Consider the following 17,297-nt stretch of genomic DNA (forward strand, 5'->3'; position numbering starts at 1 on the left):
ACCTCAGATAACTTCAAATTTAAACAGTTTTCCAGATAAATAAAGTTTTTCATTTAGACTGCTACTTCCATATACTTCTCCTAAGCCTTCGCACACCTCATTGGCTGTCTAAAAGTTTCTAATGTGGCATAAATGTTACTCACTAAGTTTCAGACCTCTGCTCTTGTTTTTCTGTCGTTTTTCTCCCATTGAATTCTTTCTACATCAGCTGCTGGTAGGGACTCTTCCACTGTGTCCCAGAGAGATCCTTTCTCACAAGCTCATTCTACATCCTGACGTCCCATACTAGGTAATGTGTAGATGTGAGAACAGGCAAAGCAACTCCCATAACAGTTATGGCTCCAACGTATGTGTTCATACTAACTGCACTTCATTTTTATTGTAACTTTTATCTTGGCCCATAACTCAAATGTTAGAATGTTAGCCAAGTTGCATTAATACAGCAGTTGCATGAAGAAGTCAGAGCAGGGCACACATATGAAGCTAAGTAATAAGAATCTTCAGCCAGTGGTTTGCTTAAAGAGGAACAAACATATTTTATGACAGTAAAAAAAAAATAAAGTGACCAGCGCCAAATAAGTACTACTACACACTCCAACTAGAATATAGGATTCTCTCAATAAGCCTATAAAAATTCTACAATAAAAATAAAAGTACTAGGGAGCGCTCAAAAGAGCTTAAGAGTATCTAATAACAAATAACAATTTAAAATATCGTTTGAAATAGAATGTATTACTTGTAACTTACAAGCGCAGAAGATTAACCACAAATGTAGAAACAAATATAATCTAGTAACTTCTAGAATCAAACAACAAATAAATAAATAAATAAAGATCAGTAAAGGTGCCGGTTACAATAAAGAACACATTTAATCAAAATTCAATAGTATTTGAGAACAATACATGTATTATTAAAAAACCTTTGCAATATACAAACATTAATATACAATTTTAATACATAAAATATTTCATCTAGGTCGACCTGGTACAATAAATGTATTTACAATATAGATATAAAATATGAAAAACAATAAAAATAATGATTGAAACACAGTTGATATAGTTACAATAACTGCTAAGCGAAGCCTAAATGTAATTGCCTGTAAAAAGCTATATCGACTCAGGAATAAACAGTGTTAACACTGGCTAATCGTCCCAAAAGTAGTAGGTTCAAAACATACAGCCTAAATAGCGTCTGTATATAGCCGATATCAACTCCACGAGTGGACAGTGTGGACACTGGCTGATCGTATCAGGTGCCCTGGGTATTAAACAAACAGTCTGTTAATGGTGTCGGCGTATAACCGATGAAAGCCCCACAAGTCTTTATACGAATGTACAGGAACTCTAATATTGAAGTCCTGAGTCTTTTAACAGATGACAATGTACTCCTATGGACGAAGAATTCTTTTAGTGCAATATCAGGACTAGGTATTTCAAAAGTATATCCGTATTCACATCTCAGTTTAAGAGAGTCTGCGTCAAGTATCCAATGCACCGACCGTGCCGTGTACCTCCCACAAGGGGAACCTCTCAGGTATCAAACGGAAGTACTTAAAATTGTGTTAAACTAGATTCGGCTGGAAACCCAGTGAACAACAGCAGTTTTATTTTACAGGTTAGATTGTCAATACAAAACTAAACACCCAAAACCCACCTGAATGGTCACTCTGCTGTATCACCGCTAAGGGTTATTTCGCCAGAATCAGTAATTAAAATATAGATGCTCCCTAAACAGGAGCGGCATTAAAGAGCAACGCGTTTCAAAATCGTAGTTTCTTTTTCAAGCTCATATCAGGTGTATCTGCCCACCTCCTTTAAAACCAGACCTGCAATTCCTATTGGTTAAAATCCACCTGTGAATAATTAAAGGAACATTCCATAGTATATGTTATCCCCTAACCTCATACAACATTCGTAATGTAATATAACAGAGAGAGAGAACAATGCAAGAAAAAACATTGCAAGAAAAGGCATTACAAGAAAAAAACCATTCATAATTTGGTTACAAAAAAGGAAAGTGGGTTAGACATATATAAATACAGTATAACACACATAAATAAATACATAGGTAAAATAGATACACAATTCACAGCAAAAGAAAATTTAACCGTAAACAAATAACAGCAAAAGATCCGCACCTTCATAATCAATAATATCACTAAAACAACCACTAAATAAAATCCTCAATATTTCATATAGATATTAAAAACACAATTTTATATAAATTACACTAGTCATATTTCTAATATACAAAAATAAGTGAACACCTTAACCCAAATAGTATTTGTGAATTAATTTTCTTTAAATATATATATATATATATATATATATATATATATATATATTTAAAGATATTTAACGCTATATAAAACTTCATTAGCATATACCTTTAAAATAATTCATAAAACTGCGTACAAAAAATCTAAAAAAGAACTCTATACAAGAGGGATCTATAAATGATGGACTCTATAACAGAAAACCCTAAGACTCTATAAAATACATGAATCTATAGAAAGCAGGATTACGTAAAAAAACAGGAATATATAAAAACAGGACACTATAAAAAACAGAATTTTAAAAAAACACAGGACTCTATAAAAAACAACCTAGATCAAAATCCAAATTTAGACCATATGGCGTCAGTGTTCTCAATTCGAAAATCCATTTGGCTTCTAATTTTAAGCTTTCTTTTTGTATATTGCACCCCCTCCAATTTGGTTTGACCTTATCTATTACAGTGTAGGACAGGTATTTAATATTACCATTATTAAATTTTTTAAAATGTTTAGAGACAGGTAATTCCTTGTTTCTATTTAAATCCATATTCTCAATAGAATTTATGTGTTCTCTTATCCTATCTTTTACGGCCCTTGTTGATTCTCCTACATATTGGGCCCCACATAAACATTCTAAAAGATAGACTACATTAGAGTCTGTACACCTATAAATATCATTGATTTTATACTCCTTGTTGGAAACCCTTGATTTAAAAGTTTTACACTTTTTTTGAATTTTTGCAAGCTTAACAGCTTAAACAGGGGGAAAAAAAACAGTGATCTTATTCCCTCTTAAATGCCTCTCTTTATTAGTATGCTGTCCTACCTTTTTTAGTTCAGTAGGAGCTAAACGTGTTTTAAGATTTCTGCATTTTCTATATACAACCTTAGGGACTTTTGGCAACACTGAACCCAATGTCTCGTCAGACCTAAGGACATGCCAATGTTTTCTTAGAATTTATTCAAATTTTTTACTATCCTCATTATATTGAGTAATAAATGGAATACTAAATACCTCCGTATTGTTTAAGTTATTTTTATTTTTTCCTTCCTTTTGAATCAGTAAATTGGCCCTATTTATCCCCAATGCCTCAATCCTAGAGGATTCTATTAAATCTGGTTCATACCCTTTATTCAAGAATTTCTTAGCTAAAATTTCCGATTGATCAATGAAATCTATATCATTCATACAATTCTTTCTGATGCGCATGAATTGACTTTTTGGAATGTTCTTTTTCCATTTTTCCAAATGGCAATTCTCTCTCTGCTTGTATATAGCCATTCGCATCGACTTGTTTGAAATAAGGTTTAGTTATTATTTTACCATCCTCCACATCAATCTTAAGATCCAAAAAATTTATACTAGTGTTACTTATTTCATATGTAAATTTCAGATTTTTGTCATTCAGATTCATTCTTGAGAAGAACCATTCCAATTCATCCCTCGTACCTCTCCGTATAATCAAAATATCATCAATATACCGCTTAAAGGAGACCAGATTTGCCCCCAAGTCAGTTGAGTAGAGAAAAATTAGTTCCCACAGACCCATAAAAAGATTTGCATAACTAGGGGCAAATCTGGTCCCCATAGCCGTACCACATTCTTGAAAATAATATTTGCCATTAAAATTAAAATAATTATGGGATAAAATAAATCTAATACTATCAATAATAAAGTTTTTCTGCTCCCTTAGTAGACCTAAATCTTTACTTAGAAAAAAATCTATCGCTGCTATACCCAGATCATGTTTAATACACCTGTACAATGCTGATCAATGCAAGTGGCAAGAAGAAAATTCTCTTCCCATTTTATGTTCTCTAGAACCCGAAGGACATCAGTAGAGTCCTTTAGATAACTAGGCAAGGCTTTCACATGATCCTGTAAATATAAATCTATGTACTCTGACAGATTTGCAGTTATTGAATCAATTCCGGAGACGATAGGTCTTCCAGGAGGATTTGATGTACTCTTATGGATTTTTGGTAAACAGTACATAAGTGGAATCTTCGGTTCTTTAGGAAGCAAATAGCCCATCTCCTGATCATTTAAGATACCAATATCTCCAGGTTTTTTTACAAGGTCTGTTAGTTCAACTAAAAAATCATTTGTTGGATTTTTGGTTAAGATTCTATATGTATCTTTATCATTTAGAAGTTGATTACACATATTAAGATAATCTTCCCTGTTCATTAAGACTATCCCTCCCCCTTTATCTGCCAGCTTCACCACCACCTTATTGCTATCTTCCAAATCCTTAATTTCAGATAATTGGGCTTTAGTTATATTTGATCTCTTATTCTTATTTATATCAAATTTGAGATTTTGTATATCATTTGTGATTAATTTTTAAAAGGTTTCTACGGACCCATCTTTTATATATTTGGGATAGAACCGAGATTTTTCTTTTAGATTAGTATGTGTAAATAATGCTGTATTTTCTGCAACTGTTTTCACAATATTACTTCTCTCACAGGGATTTTTAAGGAACCATTTTTTCACTGTCAAGTTCCTTACAAACTTGTGTGCATCAATAAATGCATTAAACTTATTAATTCTTTGTGTTGGTGCGAACGACAGTCCTCTGTCCAATACTTCCTTTTGTTTAACATATAATTCGACATCACTCAAATTTAAAATACTATTATTATCCTCAACTGAAACCTTTTTGTTTTTACGTTTCTGTGATCCACTCCCTCTTCCTCCCCGTTTACGGAAGGCCGTTCTTTTTCTCTGATTTATTTGAGGAGAAATTGGGTTGTCTTCCCTCCAATTTTGATCTTTCTCTAAAAAATTAGTTTTATGAATCCCTTGACCACTTGTACTTGGTGTGGGCTCCTCATTTGATGGATAATATTTGTCTTTCATATTTTTATCAGGAAACGTGAGGGGTTGGAACCTATTCTTCGTAGGGATTATTCTTGGGGATTCACAATTTCTATGATCTTTATAGCCTGAACCATAATATGACCTCATTTCCCAATTCAGGAATATGGAACAAGAAATAAAAACTCGTCTAAGTAATAATAGGGAAGAGATTCTGATGAATAAAAGTAAGAAATTGAAAAGAGATAGAGACGATTATGCAACATATGAAAACGAACCTAATAATGATTGCTATATTACACATACTTGGAGACATAATAGGAGCCTGAGTCCTAAGACTATAGACCATTCAAATAATCAAACTTTGATCCCGGGAGCACCCCCTCCATATCCTAAACTAAAACAAATTGTGAGTGGCCATGGTAGTAATACAAAGTAAACGACTAATAAGCAAACGCATTTTCATAGGGGTAGGGAGCAATATCGTTCAAGAGAAAACAATCAACTACAATCAGATAATAAACAGTCAGACTTGAAACAAGCAGGGTACAGACAGTATGGTTATAGTAATAGAGATCCATCAAATAATAGGCAGCTGGATTATCAATATTCAGGGAATAGACATTATCAATATGATAATAGGGAGTCGAGTAGAGATCCCTTATGGTTTAGAAATCAGAATTGGAGAAATAATAGACAATCAGACAATAGTTGGAGATTTACCCCAAATACAGCAAAGAGTTTTTATCATATTATGGTAAGGCTATAAAGATCATAGAAATTGTGAATCCCCAAGAATAATCCTTACGAAGAATAGTTCGAACCCCTCACGTTTCCTGATAAAAATATGAAAGACAAATATTATCCATCAAATGAGGAGCCCACACCAAGTACAAGTGGTCAAGGGATTCGTAAAACTAATTTTTTAGAGAAAGATCAAAATTGGAGGGAAGACAACCCAATTTCTCCTCAAATAAATCAGAGAAAAAGAAGGGCCTCCGTAAACGGGGAGGAAGAGGGAGTGGATCACAGAAACGTAAAAACAAAAAGGTTTTAGTTTAGGATAATAATAGTATTTTTAATTTGAGTGATGTCGAATTATCTGTTAAACAAAAGGAAGTATTGGACAGAGGACTGTCGTTCGCACCAACACAAAGAATTAATAAGTTTAATGCATTTATTGATGCACACAAGTTTGTAAGGAACTTGACAGTGAAAAAATGGTTCCTTAAAAATCCCTGTGAGAGAAGTAATATTGTGAAAGCATATGCAGAAAATACAGCATTATTTAAACATACTAATCTAAAAGAAAAATCTTGGTTCTATCCCAAATATATAAAAGGTGGGTCCGTAGAAACCTTTGAAAAATTAATCACAAATGATATACAAAATCTCAAATTTGATATAAATAAGAATAAGAGATCAAATATAACTAAAGCCCAATTATCTGAAATTAAGGATTTGGAAGATAGCAATAAGGTGGTGGCGAAGCCGGCAGATAAAGGGGGAGGGATAGTCTTAATGAACAGGGAAGATTATCTTAATATGTGTAATCAACTTCTAAATGATAAAGATACATATAGAATCTTAACCAAAAATCCAACAAATTATTTTTTTAATTGAACTAACAGACCTTGTAAAAAAAGCTGGAGATCTTGGTATCTTAAATGATAGGGAGATGGGCTATTTGATTCCTAAAGAACCGAAGATTCGACTTATGAACTGTTTACAAAAAATCCATAAGAGTACATCAAATCCCCCTGGAAGACCTATCGTCTCCGGAATTGATTCAATAACTGCAAATCTGTCAGAATACATAGATTTATATTTACAGGATCATGTGAATGCCTTGCCTAGTTATCTAAAGGACTCTACTGATGTCCTTCAGATTCTAGAGAACATAAAATGGGAAGAGAATTTTCTTCTTGCCACTTGCGATGTATCAGCATTGTACAGGTGTATTAAACATGATCTGGGTATAGCAGCGATAGATTTTTTTCTAAGTAAAGATTTAGGTCTACTAAGGGAGCAGAAAAACTTTATTATTGATAGTATTAGATTTATTATCTTCAAGAATGTGGTACGGCTATGGGGACCAGATTTGCCCCTAGTTATGCAAATCTTTTTATGGGTCTGTGGGAACTAATTTTTCTCTACTCAACTGACTTGGGGGCAAATCTGGTCTCCTTTAAGCGGTATATTGATGATACTTTGATTATATGGAGAGGTACAAGGGATGAATTGGAATGGTTCTTCTCAAGAATGAATCTGAATGACAAAAATCTGAAATTTACATATGAAATAAGTAACACTAGTATACATTTTTTGGATCTTAAGATTGATGTGGAGGATGGTAAAATAATAACTAAAACTTATTTCAAACAAGTCGATGCGAATGGCTATATTACACGCAGACAGTTGCCATTTGGAAAAATGGAAAACATTCCAAAAAGTCAATTCATGCGCATCAGAAAGAATTGTATGAATGATATAGATTTCATTGATCAATCAGAAATTTTAGTTAAGAAATTCTTGAATAAAGGGTATGAACCAGATTTAATAGAATCCTCCAGGATTGAGGCATTGGGGATAAATAGGGCCAACTTACTGATTCAAAAGGAAGGAAAAAATAAAAATAAATATAACAAACAATACGGAGGTATTTAGTTATTAGAGTTCCTGTACATTCGTATGAAGACTTGTGGGGCTTTCATCGGTTATACGCCAATAGAATGCAAGCTCAATCTGATTGGCTGATTGGATCAGCCAATCGGATTGAACTTGAATCTGATTGGTTGATTCCATCAACCAATCAGATTTTTCCTACCTTAATTCCGATTGGCTGATAGAATCCTATCAGCCAATCGGAATTCGAGGGACGCCATCTTGGATTACATCCCTTAAAGGAACCGTCATTCTCGGGAAGTCGTCGGCCAGGATCGATGTTCCGCGTCGGCGGGATGAAGATGGATGATAGAAGACTTCAGCCAGATGATGGATCTCTTCAGCCCCCGCTTGGATCAAGACTTCAGCCGGATGATGGACCTCTTCAGCCCGAAGATGGACCTCTTCAGCCCCCGCTTGGGCTTGGATGAAGATTTCGGAGCCTCTTCTGGACAGATCGGTGATACCCGGCGTGGTGAAGATAAGGTAGGGAGATCTTCAGGGGCTTAGTGTTAGGTTTATTTAAGGGGGGTTTGGGTTAGATTAGGAGTATGTGGGTGGTGGGTTGTAATGTTGGGGGGGGTATTGTATGTTTTTTTTTACAGGCAAAAGAGCAGAATTCTTTGGGGCATGCCCCGCAAAAGGCCCTTTTAAGGGCTGGTAAGGTAAAGAGCTTTTCTATTTTTATTTTAGAATAGGGTCGGGCATTTTTTTTCTTTTGGGGGGCTTTGTTATTTTATTAGGGGGCTTAGAGTAGGTGTAATTAGCTTAAAATTGTTGTAATATTTTTATAATGTTTGTAAATTATTTTTTTATTTTTTGTAACTTAGTTCTTTTTTATTTATTTTTTAATTGTATTTATTTGTAGGTATTTGTATGTAATTAATATATTGATAGTGCAGTGTTAGGTTTAATTGTAGATAATTGTAGGTATTTTATTTAATTAATTTATTGATAGTGTAGTGTTAGGTTTAATTGTAACTTAGGTTAGGATTTATTTTACTGGTCATTTTGTAATTATTTTAACTAGGTAGCTATTAAATAGTTATTAACTATTTAATAGCTATTGTACCTGGTTAAAATAAATACAAAGTTACCTGTAAAATAAATATTAATCCTAAAATAGCTACAATATAATTATAATTTATATTGTAGCTATATTAGGGTTTATTTTACAGGTAAGTATTTAGCTTTAAATAGGAATAATTTATTTAATAAGAGTTAATTTATTTTGTTAGATAAAAATTATATTTAACTTAGGGGGGTGTTAGTGTTAGGGTTAGACTTAGCTTTAGGGGTTAATAAATTTATTAGAGTAGCAGTGAGGTCCGGTCAGCAGATTAGGGGTTAATACTTGAAGTTAGGTGTCGGTGATGTTAGGGAGGGCAGATTAGGGGTTAATACTATTTATTATAGGGTTATTGAGACGGGAGTGAGGTGGATTAGGGGTTAATAACTTTATTATAGTAGCGTTGAGGTCCGGTCGGCAGATTAGGGGTTAATAATTGTAGGTAGGTGGCAGCGATGTTGGGGGCAGCAGATTAGGGGTTAATAAATATAATATACGGGTTGGCGGTGTTAGGGGCAGCAGATTAGGGGTACATAGGGATAATGTAGGTTGCGGCGGTGTGCGGTCGGCAGATTAGGGGTTAAAATTTTTTATTAGAGTGGCAGCGATGTGGGGGGGGGGGGGCTCGGTTTAGGGGTACATAGGTAGTTTATGGGTGTTTGTGTACTTTAGAGCACAGTAGTTAAGAGCTTTAGGAACCGGTGTTAGCCCAGAAAGCTCTTAACTCCTGGCTTTTCTCTGTGGCTGGAGTCTTGTCATTAGATTTCTAACGCTCACTTCAGCCAAGACCCTAAATACCGGCGTTAGGAAGATCCCATTGAAACGATAGGATACGCAAATGGCGTAGGGGGATCTGCGGTATGGAAAAGTTGCGGCTGGCAAAGTGAGCGTTAGACCCTTTCCTGACTGACTCTAAATACCAGCGTGCGGCCAAAACCAGCGTTAGGAGCCCCTAACGCTGGTTTTGACGGCTAACGCAGAACTCTAAATCTAGGCGTTAACTTTTAATCTTGACAGCAGCTGCATCGCTTCCCCTGCCCGTCGAAAAGCCTCTTTCCATGTCTAAAATGAGGCTTCCTCCAATCACGGAGTTGATGCAGACACTGATTCCCCAGGGGGAAGCCGTAATTGGAGGATGACTGATCCGTCATTTCTGACATATGAAGAGGCTTGACGACCGGGGGAATCGCTGGAGCGGCTGTCAAGATTAAAAGTTTTTTCACAACACGAGTGAAATGTAAATTTTGATTAAATAAAGTGCCCCTGTTTTTAGAGTCAAGAAGGAGTCAATAAGGAGAACTTAAAATGCATGGAGAGGTGAAACACTAGCATTTTTTATACAAAACACTGCTAAGCATATCCTAGTAAACAGATCGGCTTAGCACAGAGGCCAAAGTAATACACACAAAAGTGCTAAAAAAAGTTTTATTTGTGGAGATAAATACCATTTACTACCATAGACAAGAAAATGACTTGAGTGGTGGCAGCAAAGATCACAGTAATAATATTTTTATTGTTCAAGAAAAGGCAGATACAGTCATACAAAAATGCTGGATTATTGATTCAGGTGCATCATTGCACATGTGTAAAGATTATAATTATTGGAAAAAATTAGTGCTAGATTACAAGTGGCGCGCTAATAGCCTGGGACGCCAGTGAAGACCTAACGTAAAGTATAAGGGGTAAAAAAAAAAAAAAGTTGCACCAAACACAACATAAATACATTAAAATAAACTATTACTTATAAATATAAATAAAAAGTTTTGGAATATGACAAGGTGTGGAAAAGGCTATAATATATATATATATATATATATATATATATATATATATATATATATATATATATATATATATATATATATATATATATATATATATATATATATATATACCTGTATAGGTATAGATATGTATTTTTGAAAAACATCCTATATATGTATAGAAATACTGTATATATTAAAAAATTCTGCTATGTGAAGAACATTGGAATGTAAAATATGTATAACTACCTTCGGGTTTAGCGCTAAGGTTTTTGTTTGAACAGGACGCTCCATTGAAGCCTATGGTCGTGAAATCCTAAGTCCTGAAGATAGCACACATTGGGTTTCATTTGCTCTCTAACTTTTTACTTTTAACTTGTAAAATGCACGCTAATCCTCCAGCATTAAAAGTTTACTTTGAGCGCAGTTAGCAAGCGAGCGAAAAATCCAATATTGAGCGCCACTGGCAGTTAGACAATAATTTTACAGAAATGATGAGCATTACTAATGGCAGCAGACTGGCAGTACAAGGATAGGGAGGAAGCTTCTTGAAATGTGATGCAAAAGCAAAAATGTACTTACCTAAATTTGCAGATAATCTACTCCCAGCCAAATTACAAGTGGAGCGCTAATTAATGCTCCCGCTCGAGGGTTAATTGAGCTAGAATTAAGCAAGTCAGGTTGCGCTCGTATTACTAGTTGAAAGTAATATGTTTTTGTTTGAGCGCTAAACCAACCAATCAAAGTTAGAATATTGCATGCGCGTTCACGTATTCCCCCGTATAAGTCAAATGAGAAAAGAAAATGGAAAGAACCTAACACCCCACTCTTGCGCAAACCCGATCGCATATTCTCATGCATACTTAATACCAAGTTAGAGCTGGTGAGTCCCTGTGAAAGATCTGGTGGTCCGGTGAGCTTGATCTCTAGCAGGACTGCTATTCTGTATCACCTAGATTACGAGTTTTGCTCTAAACAGGGTGCGAAACTAACGCCAAAAAAGTTGCTTTATTTCACTCTCCATAGCGCTGCCATTACGAGTTACTGGAAAGCCTCCTTGTGGGTGCGATATGGCTCCATACCGCACAAAATCCAAAGGCTGCTTTGATGTGCTTGTGCACCACTTTCCCCTATAGACATCAATGGGGAGAAGGTGTTAGAAAAAAACACCCGAAGTGCGAATAAAAATTCTCCATAACGCAACCCCATTGATGTCTATAGGAAAAAAAAGTTACGTTTTAAACCTAAACACCCTAACATAAAGCCCTAGTCTAAACACCCCTAATCCACCGCTCCCGACATCATGACACCTAAATAAAGTTATTAACCCCTAATCTGCCGCTCCCAACATCGCCACCATTAATAAAAGTTATTAACCCCCCTAATCCGCAGCTCCCTGACATCACCGCAACTATAATAAGGTTTTTAACTCCTATTCCGCCGCTCCCCGATATCGCTGACACTAGAATTAAGTTATTAACCCCTAAACCTCTGACCCCCCACATCTCCACCACTAAATAAACCTATTAACACCTAAACCACCAGCCTCCCCACATCACAAAACACTAAATTAATCTATTAACCCCTAAACTTAACCCCCCTAATTTTAAATTAAAATTACAATATAACTATATTTAAATAAATAAAAACTTACCTGTGAAATAAAAATAAACCTAGCATTAAACTATAAATTAACCTAACATAGATACTCTAATAAAATAAAAAAATACTACCAATTAAAAATACTAAATTACAAATTTAAAAAAAACCTAACACTACGAAAAATGTAATAAATCTAAAATTACAAAAAATAATAAACAATAAATTGCGAAAAATAAAAAACACTAAGCTTACATAAAATAATAAACAAATTCTCAAAAATAAAAACAATTACACCTAATCTAATAGCCCTATAAAAATAAAAAAGTGCCTCCCAAAATAAAAAACACCCCCTAGTCTACAATAAACTACCAATAGCCCTTTAAAACGGCCTTTTGTAGGGCATTACCCTAAGTTAAACAGTTCTTTTACCTGAAAAAAAAATACAAAGTCCCCCCAACAGTAAAAACCCACCACGCAACCAACCCCCCCCAAATAAAAAAAACTAAATCTAAAAAAACCTAAGCTACCCATTGCCCCTAAAGGGGCATTTGTATGGGCATTGCCCTTAAAAGGGCATTCAGCTCTTTTTCATTGCCCTTAAAAGGGCATTTAGCTTTTTTTTCAAAAGCCCAAGGCCCTAATAAAAAAAAAACCCACCCCAAAAAATAAAATAATATCTAACACTAATCCCAGAATATCTACTCACGATTGCTGAAGTCTGGACATCCAGGCGGGCGAGAAGTCTTCATCCAGGCTGCGACATCTTCATCCATTGCGGGGGCGTCTTCTATCTTCATCCTGGCGGCGCAGAGCAGCGAAGACATCCAGCGCAGAGCATCCTCTAATTTTGGATGTTTTTTTTTTTAGATTAGGGAAAAAGAGCTAAATGCCCTTTTAAGGGCAATGCCCATACAAATACCAGTTTAGGGGCAACGGGTAGCTTAGGGTTTTTTTTAGAGTTAGTTTTTTTTTATTTGGGGTTTGGTTGAGTGGTGGATTTTACTGTTGGGGGGACTTTGTATTTTTTTTGCAAGTAAAAGATCTGATTTCTTTAGGACAATGCCCTGCAAAAGGCCCTTTTAAGGGCTATTGGTAGTTTATTGTAGGCTAGGGGGTGTTTTTATTTTGGGGGGCTTTTTTTGTTTTTATAGGGCTATTAGATTAGGTGTAATTGTTTTTATTTTTGATAATTTCGTTTATCTTTTTTGCAATCTTAGTGTTTTTTATTTTTCGTGATTTTAGTGTTTATTTTTGGTAAACTTAGATTTCTAAAAGTTTTTTTTGTAGAATTTGTTTAGTTGTAATTTATTTATTTATTTATTTTTTTTTATTTTTTTTTCGTAGTGTTAGGTTTTTTAAATTTGTAATTTAGATATTTTAATTGGTAGTTTTTTTTATTTTATTAGAATAGTTATGTTAGGTTAATTTATAGTTTAATGTTAGGTTTATTTTTATTTCACGGGTAAGTTTTTATTTATTTAAATAGAGTTATATTATAATTTTTATTTAAAGTTAGGGGTTAATAGTTTAATTTAGTGTTTTGCGATGTGGGGAGCGGCGGTTTAGGGGTTAATAGCTTATTTAGTGGCGGGCGATGTTGGGGAGCGGTTTGTAATGGGGGTTAATAACTTTATTTTAGTGGTGGCGATGTTGGGGAGCGGCGGTTTAGGGGTTAATATATTTAAATAGTGTTGGCGATGTGGGTGGGCAGCAGATTATGGGTTAATAGTTTTATTTAATAGTCGTGATGTGGGTGGGCGGCAGATTAGGGATTAATAGGTTTAATATAGTGTTTGCGATGCGGGAGGGTGGCGGTTTAGGGGTTAATAGGTAGTTTAAGGGTGTTAGTGTACTTTGTAACATTTTAGTTATGAGTTTTGTGAAACATTTTTGTTACACAATATCCTTAACTGCTGCTCTCAGATGGCAGTATGGATCGTGTTGGTATAGGCTGTAACGCAAGCATTTTAGCCTCACCGCACTGTAATACCGGCACTATGGAAATCCCACACAAATTTTTTTTTTTTTTGAGTGCGGGATTGACGTTGCGTTACAGGCTAAAATGCTTGCAGTACAGCTATACCGACACGACTCCCAATTTTTTCAGGGTTAAAAGCCACAACTCAAAACTCGTAATATAGGTGACTGTTAGCTAATGTCTGATTTAAAGAAAATATTGCAATTTAAAATGACCTTACAAACTTATACAATTAGTGAAATTTAAATTAATCCATATAATTTATTGCAGCTAAAAAAAAGTACAGGTGACTGGAATCTGGTTAGGCACCAAACTATTTATAATAAAGTCACAGTTACCTAGATAGCATGAGATACAAAATATGGGATACTACACTAAACCGAATCAAAATTAAGCTTCTTATATTGAACCAAAATGTACCAGCAAAAGAATTTGAAGTAGCAGCAGAAGAAAGAAAGAGTGAGAGATAGATAGAGAGAAAGAGTGAGAGAGAGATAAAGATAAAGAGTGAGAGAGAGATAAAGAGAAAGAGAGAGAGAGAGAGAGAGAGGAAGTAAAAGAGAGAGAGAGTGAGAGAAAGTGAAAGAGAGAGAGAGAGAACGAGAGAGAGAGAGCAAAAGAGAGATAGAGAGAAAGAAAGAGAGAGAAATAAATATAATTAAAAAAATGAGTAGTAATACAGAAATAATTCAATATGTACCAGTGCTATAATGACTTGCTATATGCAAAAGAGGAAGAAAAAAAATGAATAAATTCTAAGTAACAAAATATTGCAATTTAAAATGACCTACCAACTTATAAAATTGGTGAAATTAAAATGAAATAAAGTCACAGTTACATAGATATCTATAGTCTAAGCAATGGCTACAAAATATCAGAGACTGCACTAAATTGTATCATGATTTAACAGAGTTTCTTATATTGCGTCTATGGAACCAAAAATATGATAGCAAAATAATTTAAAAGCAGCAGAACTAGAGGGAAAAGGAGACAGAAAAAAAAGATCAAACAATCAAATCAAACAGAGAGATAATTACTAATATTTTACTGTTACCAACATAATTATTACTACCAGTACCCTTACTAACACTACTTATAATAATATAATATATTATATTATTATATAATATAATATTAAATATATTATATATTATATTATATTAAATATATATTAAATATATAAATATATATTTATATAATAAATATAATAAACAATAATAATATCCACAATAATAACAGTAATAGTAAAACCATCAACAATACAAATGAAGGAGAGATGAAAGAAAAAAATAGAATAAGTAACAAAAAATAAAGCAGGAAGCCTTTTACTGTATGTGAATATATTCCTAAACAAAATGTAACCACATTTAATTCCTAGCTAATTACATTTCTAAAATTATTTCTAAATAATGTTGATATTTTTACCAAACAATAGCTACAGCAATGAAAGCAAATAGTATTAAAGGGAGAAAAAAAATATAAGTAATATGTTACATTTTGATTGTTTAGGAGAAAAGGAAAAAAGTAATAATCAGATGAATCCTAAATTTATATTTTAAGCTAGGCAAATAAATGTTAAATATATCAAAGCTTAAAGTGAAGGTAAAGTGGGGAGAGCGGTCTTCTTTCAAGTAGTGTACTTTACACATGTGACATACAGAATCGCTAAGTTATTTTTTTTTAAATATTAATTATTATTATAATATTAGGCTTTGATTTTTCCCTACCATTCCGTTTAAAACTCCTCCTACGAGCCATTTCCTGATTTTTCATATTGTGATGTATAGAGCAGTCCCACCTGCTTATATGTGTCTACAATGCTCGTGCACGCGAGTATACGATTTGCGCATGCGCATATAACACGGTTTACGTCAACAATGCGCATGCGGTAATCCCGTCCTGTTGCAGTTTCTAAGAATAATAATTGTTACTACTTCTCTGAAATACAAAGTTTGTAACGCATGCGCGAAACAGGGGCCGCGGCTCGCCTTGCCCAATGTGAGCGAGAACCGAACGAACGCATACGCTAGCATACATAGACAATGCCTGACGTCAAATGACGGCCCCCCTAACGGCCTGAAAGGCTGGGTGACAAAACGTCACCAGCATGTTTAAAAAAAAAAAAAAAAAAAAGGTTGATTTCTGATATAGCGAGATGGAAATTAAAAACGGAGACAACACAGGATCAATGTAAATATATAATTTTCATGAATTAAAGTGACATTTTTTTTCCTTATATGTATACGGATTTAATTCAAAACTATCGAACTTTACCTTCACTTAACACCAAATAAACCAATTTTGGTAGAATTAAGCGTGAAGACCAGTACACTATTACACAGTGTTTATCATTGCAAATTGAACTTTTGCTATAGAATTTTTTGCAATGCTATTTCAGCTGTAGTTTGGGTCCAGACCTTTACTTCAAACACAGGATATTATATAAATGTGAACAATATACTCCTACCAAAGATTTTTTTTTAAAATGCAAAGGTAACATCTTGTATTGTATTCCACACAAACCTAATTAAAAATCTGAGCCATCTGCTCACAAACATTTAAACTTAGAGTAACAATACCCACAAAGGAATATTACATTGTATTTTTATATTAGACTTTTATAGGGGTGTAACTCATATGTCCTATGCACAGATATTATACGTTTTCAAACAAGTAGAAAGAAAAAAGAAAACAAAGAAAGGGAAGAAGAGAAAAAACGACATAAATAACTAACTTCTGCTTAAGCTTAGCAAATACCCCAAGAGTTACCTTTAAATTGATATATAAAGCAAATTGTTTTCAAACAAAATTTCAATGTAAAACAAAGATAATATAGATGATAGAGTTGTTTATGCTTTAAACTGCCGATGGCTGAGCATATTCCCCAAGTTAAACTGGTATTTTCCTAAACAATTTCAAATAGAATCTGAAAACATTTGCTCACATGTGTGAATATTCAAACAAAAACAAATTTGAATTGTACTAGAGCTATTATCTTTAAAACTTATGCTGATGGTTTTAGCATAATATGCCAAGAATTAGACTTTATATTTTAACTTTAAATCCCATGCAAATTTAAGCAAACACAAATTCCAGAATAATTCAGAATACAATTCAAT

The sequence above is a fragment of the Bombina bombina genome, chromosome 3 (assembly GCF_027579735.1).
Source record: "Bombina bombina isolate aBomBom1 chromosome 3, aBomBom1.pri, whole genome shotgun sequence".
Classification (NCBI taxonomy): domain Eukaryota; kingdom Metazoa; phylum Chordata; class Amphibia; order Anura; family Bombinatoridae; genus Bombina; species Bombina bombina.